Genomic DNA, 9,123 nt, shown 5'->3' on the forward strand with positions numbered 1-9,123 from the left:
AACGGTAGCATACCAAAATCAAATAGAAAATATCAGAAGGTTGCATGGAGCTGGATTTTTGCATTATACAAAGTTTCTACCTAGCCTTGAATCGCCTGAAAGGTTGTACCGTAAGGCTTCAAGGCAGGCCTACAATCTCTACAATTTGTTGGTATGCCTTGAATCCTGAAGCGTAGAAGTTTCCTGGCGTTGATGAGTGCAGATGCATGCAGACTGTATTTGGGTTGATGCGTGCAGTTGCGTGCAGGCTGCACGATCAATCATACAGGCTGCAGGATCCAGCATGCAGCCTGCGTGATCAAGTATGCAGGATACTTGCAGCATGTTGAAGCTTACATGCTGCGTCTTGAGGTTGCTTGTGTAAGTTTACACGCTGCATGTTGAAGCTTACAATCTGTTTGAGCAAATAGTTGAGTGCAACGTTCTGCATCCTAAAGCTGATGTCGAGATCTACATGCTATGTAAGTTGATGTGGACGACTACAGCCTGCATGAGCAATGTAGAAGTCTGCGTGCATTTGGGCCGCTATTTCTGCATGAAGGTTCTTACATGGGCCTAAGTGAGCGAGCCCAATTGCGATTAAGGTTAACTAGGGTTTATGCTATAAATAAACATGTTAACCTAAATTCTGATGTATTCTGAAATTTTTCTGTCTCCGTGATAAAATCAGTCTCCTTTGTCCGTGGATGTAGCCAACGTATCGTTGGTGAACCACGTTAAATCTGTGTGTGATCTTTACGTTTATTGTTTTCTTCTTGCATCTGTTACAACAAACTGGTATCAGAGCTCCAGGTTCTGGGAGTTTCCGCGTCTGGCAAGAAGATGTCTGGGTTAAACGTGAGTATCAACAAGTTCATGTTGGGATTTATGAGACAAAGCTCAACAAATGGTGGAAGCATTCACTTGGTGAATGAAACCACTTAACCCACACAAAATAAACTCGATCTCAAGAGAGAGAAGAGACCATCAACTTGTGATGGAATCCACACAATAAACATAAGTAGAACCGAATCTATGAGGAAGAAAACGATTCTATAAAGGGAAAGCATCTAGTTTGAGACTAATCTAAGCAATGAACACAACACATAGAGAGTTTGTGTTCTTGAGATGCAAGACTCAGTAATCTAGATGAGAGAAGCAAATAAAGAAGAGTTAAGTGAGTGTTTATGAAGTGATAAGGCTGCCTTAAGGGCAGTCACTACAAACGATTTTCTCTAAGGACTCTACATTGCGAAATAGAATGAAGAATAAGATAAAAGAGAGAAATCACTTCATTGATTCTGTGTAACATTTACAAGCTTGGTTACATCTCTTTTTATAGAGAGAAAGGAAGAGAGGAAGCCCTAACACATGAGCCAAGACTGAGAGTGACATAAAGAGAGCGTTTTTGTCTTGTTAAGAGCTGAAAGTGACAGCTCATAAACGGTCACATGTGACTTTGTGAGAGCAGACTTGAATTTGAATTCGTTTCCCTCCTCTTCTTGTCACTTATGGGCCTTATTCCTTGCATTCTTTAGGCTTTCTTGGCGTCCTCTTCTTCTTCTTATCTAATGGGCCTCGGCCTTACACAACCTTAGACTTGTACGGACACCTCTTGGAGTTGACTTGGCCGTACAGTTCTTCTTCTTCTTTAGGCCGAGGCTAGACTTGATCAATAGCTTCTTCAGCCTTGTCTTGTCTTTTTTTTATCTTCTTTGAGAGATCTTGGAGTTGTCTTCGGCCTTGTCTTGATGTCATTGGCCTTGAAACTCCTCTTCTTCCTCTTCTTTGACTTGGAGATGATCGGCCTTGTCTTGTTGACTTCGGCCTCACCTCTCCTTTCCTTCTTTCACTCTAATACTCCCCCGCAAGCTTGGTCGTCGAGACGCCAAAGAGGACCAGAGGCCAAGCTTGCAACACGCCAAACTACCTCATTAAAAAACCTTCATAAAGAAAACCTCTTGGGATAAAACTTTATGAAGGGAAAAAGAGTATTAGTTTAACGGTTGCTTGATGTAGCTATGGCCTTGGTTTGAATTTGCTTTTGAACCGGCTCCTCTCCCAAGTGTTTCCATTCCTTTAGCTCTTCTTGCCTTGAACTCTCTTCGCATGAATCCGTTCTTTGTCATCTCCTTTGAGGCTCTCCAGCATTTGAAGCTTTCTTTGGTCTCTTTGAGGCTCTTATGGTCTCCTTTTTCCCTTCAACAAGAGATAAAGAAGAAAAGATTAAGTAATGCCATAAGGAATATCAAAGAAACAAATAACCAAATGAGGAACTTCAAATCCTATGAGGAATATCAAGAATAAAAGATGTACAATAGACTAAGAAATTCATAGAAAGAATCCGCAAATGAACTTAAGGGAATGAAATAAAGGCAAATTAAAAAATGGGATAGAGTTTAGAGTTTAGTCTGATTTATATGAAGAGCAATGTGAGGACTTTGAAATGCGGTTTGGTCACCAATTAAGCTCCCCCGCACACTAAACATGTCTTGAGCCTTGAAATTATGTGCAAAATAGATCTTGACATCTTGTGCACATCTGATCTTCAGCTCTTAAACCAAAGGCACTCGCAAAGACTTTGGAATTGATTCATAGCCTTCCATCAGCTTGCTTCTCCACTTGAACTTCCACCTTAGCCACCTTGGGTCTGCTATCTTCAGGTCAGCCTCTTTGGTCTGCCATCTTCAAGTCAGCCAGGTTAAACTAGGTTGGGCTTGTCTTGTGGTCTCTGAAACTTGATGGCCCTCTTGATCAATTCTAAGCTTGTTGCTGCGCCTTCTTTTGGCTTCTTTGAAGCCTTAATGGATCTGAATACAGCCACCAGCTGACTTCCAGCTCACATGACCCATTCAGACCTCTCAAACTCGCCACTTCTTCTTGAGATAGCAAACGAGCCAAACACCATCCCTTTTAAGACCCGAACCTGTTTAAATTTGAAGACAGATTCTAAAACAAGAGATTGTATTTGTTAGAGTATAGAGAATAAGCAGAAGAATAAAAGAGAATTTGGAGAATAAGGAGAATAATGGAGAATAAAGAGAATATTGGGGAGAATAAAGAGAATGAGAGAATGGAGAATAGAGAATAAGCGGAAGCAAAGGAGAATGGGAAAAGAAATTTTGCTGAAGAGTTTTTCTCTGTTTTCTTGAGTTAAGCCAAAGCAAATGCCAGCCAAAAACACCAAGAATCCCAAGACTATGGAGTTTTAATGGCTGGAACAAGATAAACTGATTGGAAAATTAATTTCTCCATCAATTAACACAAGAACTCAAGGAAAAACCCATTTACACGAGCTTCCCATGAGAATTTTAATAAATAAAAACGACCACAAAAATTACACAATGCTTAGTGCTTCTCATGGTTTAGAAAAAAACAAACACTGATGGTTAAAAACAATTTTTCCACCAGTTTTTTTAAAGATCTATTTCTCTTTTTGTCAAGCTTGTTCTTTTGGTCACAAGTCAATACCAGATTCAAGCTTTCACAAATAAGAGAAAATAAATCAGAAAGAGAACTCCACCCTTGTCCTCGTGAAAAGTCATTGGACTAAGTGAAGAACACAAAACACAAAAAAAAACAGAAACAGAAAAAGAATCGAGTTTTAGATGGAACCAAGAAAGATGGCTCTGATACCATGTTGGGATTTATGAGACAAAGCTCAACAAATAGTGGAAGCATTCACTTGGTGAATGAAACCACTTAACCCACACAAAATAAACTCGATCTCAAGAGAGAGAAGAGACCATCAACTTGTGATGGAATCCACACAATAAACATAAGTAGAACCGAATCTATGAGGAAGAAAACGATTCTATAAAGGGAAAGCATCTAGTTTGAGACTAATCTAAGCAATGAACACAACACATAGAGAGTTTGTGTTCTTGAGATGCAAGACTCAGTAATCTAGATGAGAGAAGCAAATAAAGAAGAGTTAAGTGAGTGTTTATGAAGTGATAAGGCTGCCTTAAGGGCAGTCACTACAAACGATTTTCTCTAAGAACTCTACATTGCGAAATAGAATGAAGAATAAGATAAAAGAGAGAAATCACTTCATTGATTCTGTGTAACATTTACAAGCTTGGTTACATCTCTTTTTATAGAGAGAAAGGAAGAGAGGAAGCCCTAACACATGAGCCAAGACTGAGAGTGACATAAAGAGAGCGTTTTTGTCTTGTTAAGAGCTGAAAGTGACAGCTCATAAACGGTCACATGTGACTTTGTGAGAGCAGACTTGAATTTGAATTCGTTTCCCTCCTCTTCTTGTCACTTATGGGCCTTATTCCTTGCATTCTTTAGGCTTTCTTGGCGTCCTCTTCTTCTTCTTATCTAATGGGCCTCGGCCTTACACAACCTTAGACTTGTACGGACACCTCTTGGAGTTGACTTGGCCGTACAGTTCTTCTTCTTCTTTAGGCCGAGGCTAGACTTGATCAATAGCTTCTTCAGCCTTGTCTTGTCTTCTTTTTATCTTCTTTGAGAGATCTTGGAGTTGTCTTCGGCCTTGTCTTGATGTCATTGGCCTTGACACTCCTCTTCTTCCTCTTCTTTGACTTGGAGATGATCGGCCTTGTCTTGTTGACTTCGGCCTCACCTCTCCTTTCCTTCTTTCACTCTAATAGTTCATAGGGAGGAACAGTTTCAGTCTCTGGCAGATCACGGTGCAAGTGTTGCTAAAGCAACAAGGCTTGTGGGCGGTGCTGCTGAAAGCCTGTGAAGGGCGTCTGGCTCAGCAAGGAGCATCTGAGCCCAGTGAAGGGCGTCTGGCTCTACATCGAGCATCTGAGCCCATTGAAAGGGCGTCTGGATCTGCAAGGAGCATCTGAGCCCTGTGAAGGGCGTCTGGCTCCGCATGGAGCATTTGAGCCCGTAGAAGGACGTCTGGCTCCGCATGGAGCATCTGAGCCCGTAGAAGGGCGTCTGGCTCCGCATGGAGAATCTGAACCCGGTGAAGGGCGCCTGGCTCCGCATGGAGCATCTGAGCCCGTAGAAGGGTGTCTGGCTCCGCATGGGAAATCTGAGCCCGGTGAAGGGCGTCTGGCTCCATATGGAGCATATGAGCTTGTAGAACGGCGTCTGGCTCCGCACAGAGAATCTGAGCCCAATGTGGGATGTCTGTCTCTGCATGGAGAATCTGAGCCCGGTGAAGAGCACCTGGCTCCACATGGAACATCTGAGCCCGTAGAAAGGCGTCTGGTTCCGCACGGAAAATCTGAGTCTAGTGTGGAGCGTCTGGCTCCACATGGAGAATCTGAGTCCAATGTGGAACGTTTGGCTCCGCAGTAGCATCTGAGTTTGTTTAAAACGAGTCTGGCTATGCAGGGAGCATCTGAGCCATTTGGGAGGGCATCTGTCTCCACAGGAAGCATCTGAGTCTGGTGAAGAAAGTTTGGCTCACAGGAAGCATCTGATCCGTTGTGGGGACGTCTGGTTTTGCAAGGAGCATCTGAATTTTGTGAAAAAATGTCTAGCTCCACAGTAGCATCTGAGTTTGTTTATATAGAATCTGGCTATGCAGGGAGTATCTGAGCCCATTGGGAGAGTGTCTGTCTTTACGGGAAGCATCTGAGCTCGGTGAAGAGCATCTGATTCTGCATAAAGCATCTGATCTCACTAAGGAGCGTCTGGTTCTGCAGTGAACATCTGAGCCCAGTGAAGGGCGTCTTATTCTGCATGAAGTCTGAGTATCTGAGCTCTATGAAGAGCATCTGGTTCTGCAGGGAGTATGTGATCTCCAAAGAAGAACGTTTGATTCTGTATGAAGCATCTGAGCTCGGTGAAGAGCATCTGATTCTGCATAAAGCATCTGATCTCACTAAGGAGTGTCTGGTTCTGCAGTGAACATCTGAGCCCAGTGAGGGGCATCTGATTCTGCATGAAGTCTGAGTATCTGAGCTCTATGAAGAGCATCTAATTCTGCAGAGAGTATGTGATATCCGAAGAAAAACATTTGATTCTGTATAAAGCATCTAGGTTCAGTGAAGAACATCTGATTTTGCATAAAGATCACACACAGATTTAACGTGGTTCACCAACGATACGTTGGCTACAACCACGGACAAAGGAGACTGATTTTATTACGGAGACAGAAAATTTCAGAATACATCAGAATTTAGGTTAACATGTTTATTTATAGCATAAACCCTAGTTAACCTTAATCGCAATTGGGCTCGCTCACTTAGGCCCATGTAAGAACCTTCATGCAGAAATAGCGGCCCAAATGCACGCAGACTTCTACATTGCTCATGCAGGCTGTAGTCGTCCACATCAACTTACATAGCATGTAGATCTCGACATCAGCTTTAGGATGCAGAACGTTGCACTCAACTATTTGCTCAAACAGATTGTAAGCTTCAACATGCAGCGTGTAAACTTACACAAGCAACCTCAAGACGCAGCATGTAAGCTTCAACATGCTGCAAGTATCCTGCATACTTGATCACGCAGGTTGCATGCTGGATCCTGCAGCCTGTATGATTGATCGTGCAGCCTGCACGCAACTGCACGCATCAACCCAAATGCAGTCTGCATGCATCTGCACTCATCAACGCCAGGAAGCTTCTACGCTTCAGGATTCAAGGCATACCAACAAATCTCCACCTTGACTTGAATCCTCCAGAAAGCTTCTACGCATCAGGATTCAAGGCATATCAACACAGTGGGTGAAAGAAAAGATAGATTTTATTTTCTTCAAGGTATTCAGAAGACCGTGAATGTGGCGAAGGTCAGTAAGTTGGGGTCTTTGGAACTTTGGCATAAAAGGATGGGACATGCTTCTGAAAAGGTTATTAGAAGATTGCCAGAAGTGGATCAAAAGAGTGTTAGTGTTTCTGATTGCGATGTCTGTTTCCGAGCAAAGCACTGTCGGAATGTATTTCCTGTGAGTACAGAGAAACGCAAAGAATGCTTTGAGATGATTCATTGTGATTTGTGGGGGCCATATTGAACACAGAGCGTGTGTGGATCCTCTTATTTTTTTAACTATCGTGGATGATTATTCTAGAGCTGTGTGGGTTTTTCTTCTTGCTGATAAAACACAAGTTCAGAAAACAATGGTAGATTTCTTTGCTCTCATTCAGCGTCAGTTTGAGAAACATGTAAAAATCGTGCAAAGTGATAATGGTAGTGAATTTATGGGTATGAAGGAGTATTTTCGTACATCAGGGATAATTCATCAAACTTCGTGTGTGGGAACTCCTCAAAAAAATGGTAGAGTGGAGCGAAAACATCAACATATACTGAATGTCGCACGAGCGTTGAGGTTTCAGGCAAATTTACCAATAGAACTTTGGAGTTATTGTGCTTTGAGTGCTGCGTATCTAATCAATCGTACGCTTTCTGTGTTACACAATGGTAAGAGTCCTTATGAAATCATCTTTGGAAAAGCTCCTGCTTGTAGTGAGATACGAGTTTTTGGATGTTTAGCATATGCTCACAATAAGAAATGCCATGGAGATAAATTTGCGAGTAGAAGCAGAAAATGTGTATTTTTGGGATACCCTTATGCAAAGAAGGGATGGAACTTATTTGACTTGGAGACACATGAGATCTTTGTTTCGCGGGATGTCACTTTTATTGAAGAACGATTCCCATATCTGGAGCTAAAAAATGCACAGCTGGATGAGCCTTCTAATTCTAATCAAATGAGGTTATATGTGGATGAAAATGCTGGATTTGACGATATAGAACCTGCCTTAACAAGGGAAATTATACAACCTCTCACAAGAGATACCATGACACAGACTCAGGTTGTGTCAGACAAGGTTGCAGAAGAAGAAAGACTGACTATAGGAAACAAAATACGCGATATCTTAGAAATTACAGCACCACAAACTGAACCTGCATCGGTTACACAGTCTGAGATTGTGCAGCCTGCTTTACTGACAGAACCTGCATCGGTTACACAGTCTGAGAATGTGCAGCCTGCTTTAGTAACAGAACCTGCATCGGTGACACAGGCTGAAACTGTGCAACAGCCTGCATCAACAGAAACTTTGGGACGAGGAATGAGAAAGAAAGAATCTTCTGTCAAGTTACGCGACTATGTGTGCAATACGACATTTACAATGAATACTTCCACTGTGAGTCAGGAATTGAGTAATGATTATGGTATTGAGAATTATGTGAATTGTGAAAGGTTCTCTGTGTCACACAAGGCATTTCTTTGTAGTATAACTGAAGGAGTTGTGCCGAAAATTTTTGCTGAGGCCATGAAGGATCTGCGATGGAGAGAAGCTATGAGACTCGAGATTGAGGCCCAAGAGCGAAATCAAACATGGTTGATTGAACAATTACCACTAGGTAAGTATATGATTGAGTGTAAATGGGTTTATACAATTAAGTATAATGCGGACGGCTCAATTGAAAGTTATAAGGCGAGACTTGTGGCATGTGGCAATCGTCAAAGAGAAAGGATTGATTATTCTGATACATTTGCTCCTGTAGCAAAGATGAGCACAGTTCGATTGATTCTTCAAGTTGCCGCTGGGAAAAATTGGGAGCTACATCAGATGGATGTGCACAATGCGTTTCTTCATGGAGATTTGGATGAAGAGGTCTTTATGAGGGTACCTCAGGGTTTTGTAGCTTCTAAGAAGGGTATGGTATGTCGTTTGCGCAAGTCGTTGTATGGTTTGAAATAAGCTCCGCGATGTTGGTTCACGAAACTTTCGGAGGCACTTTTGGGGTACGGTTTTACACAGAGTAAGGCTGATTACTCTCTTTTCTCATTAGTTCGTGATAAAGTTCACTTGCACGTTCTAGTATATGTGGATGATCTTGTGGTGACAGAAAGCTCTCCTGAGGTGATACAAAAGTTTAAAACATATCTAAGCAATTGCTTTCATATGAAGGATTTGGGAAAAATGAAATATTTTCTTGGATTGGAAGTTGCAAGAAATGCAGAGGGTATATACTTATCACAGAGAAAGTATGCTCTGGATATTATTGCTGATATCGGTTTGCTTGGTGGTAGGCCTGTAGAGTTTCCGATGGAGCAAAATCATCAGTTGGGAAGGTCGACGACAAAGATTTTGACTGATCCAGAGAAGTATCGGAGACTGGTTGGAAGGTTGATTTACTTGGCTGCGACTAGACCAGATCTTGCCTACTAAGTTCACATCTTATCTCAATTTATGAATGAGC

The 9,123-nt window shown here is 42.0% G+C and overlaps 1 long non-coding RNA gene across 1 annotated transcript; it reads right to left on the reverse strand.

Moving 5' to 3' along the window:
• Positions 1-1,253: 1,253 nt before the first annotated feature.
• On the reverse strand, positions 1,254-4,025 carry LOC112088592. The gene is made up of 2 exons (XR_002900538.1): positions 2,420-4,025; positions 1,254-2,178 (listed from the first exon to the last, which is right to left on the reverse strand). It is a non-coding gene; the product is annotated as an uncharacterized LOC112088592 (long non-coding RNA).
• Positions 4,026-9,123: the final 5,098 nt, after the last annotated feature.

The sequence above is a fragment of the Eutrema salsugineum genome, unplaced genomic scaffold (genome assembly GCF_000478725.1).
Source record: "Eutrema salsugineum unplaced genomic scaffold, Eutsalg1_0 scaffold_14, whole genome shotgun sequence".
NCBI lineage: Eukaryota > Viridiplantae > Streptophyta > Magnoliopsida > Brassicales > Brassicaceae > Eutrema > Eutrema salsugineum.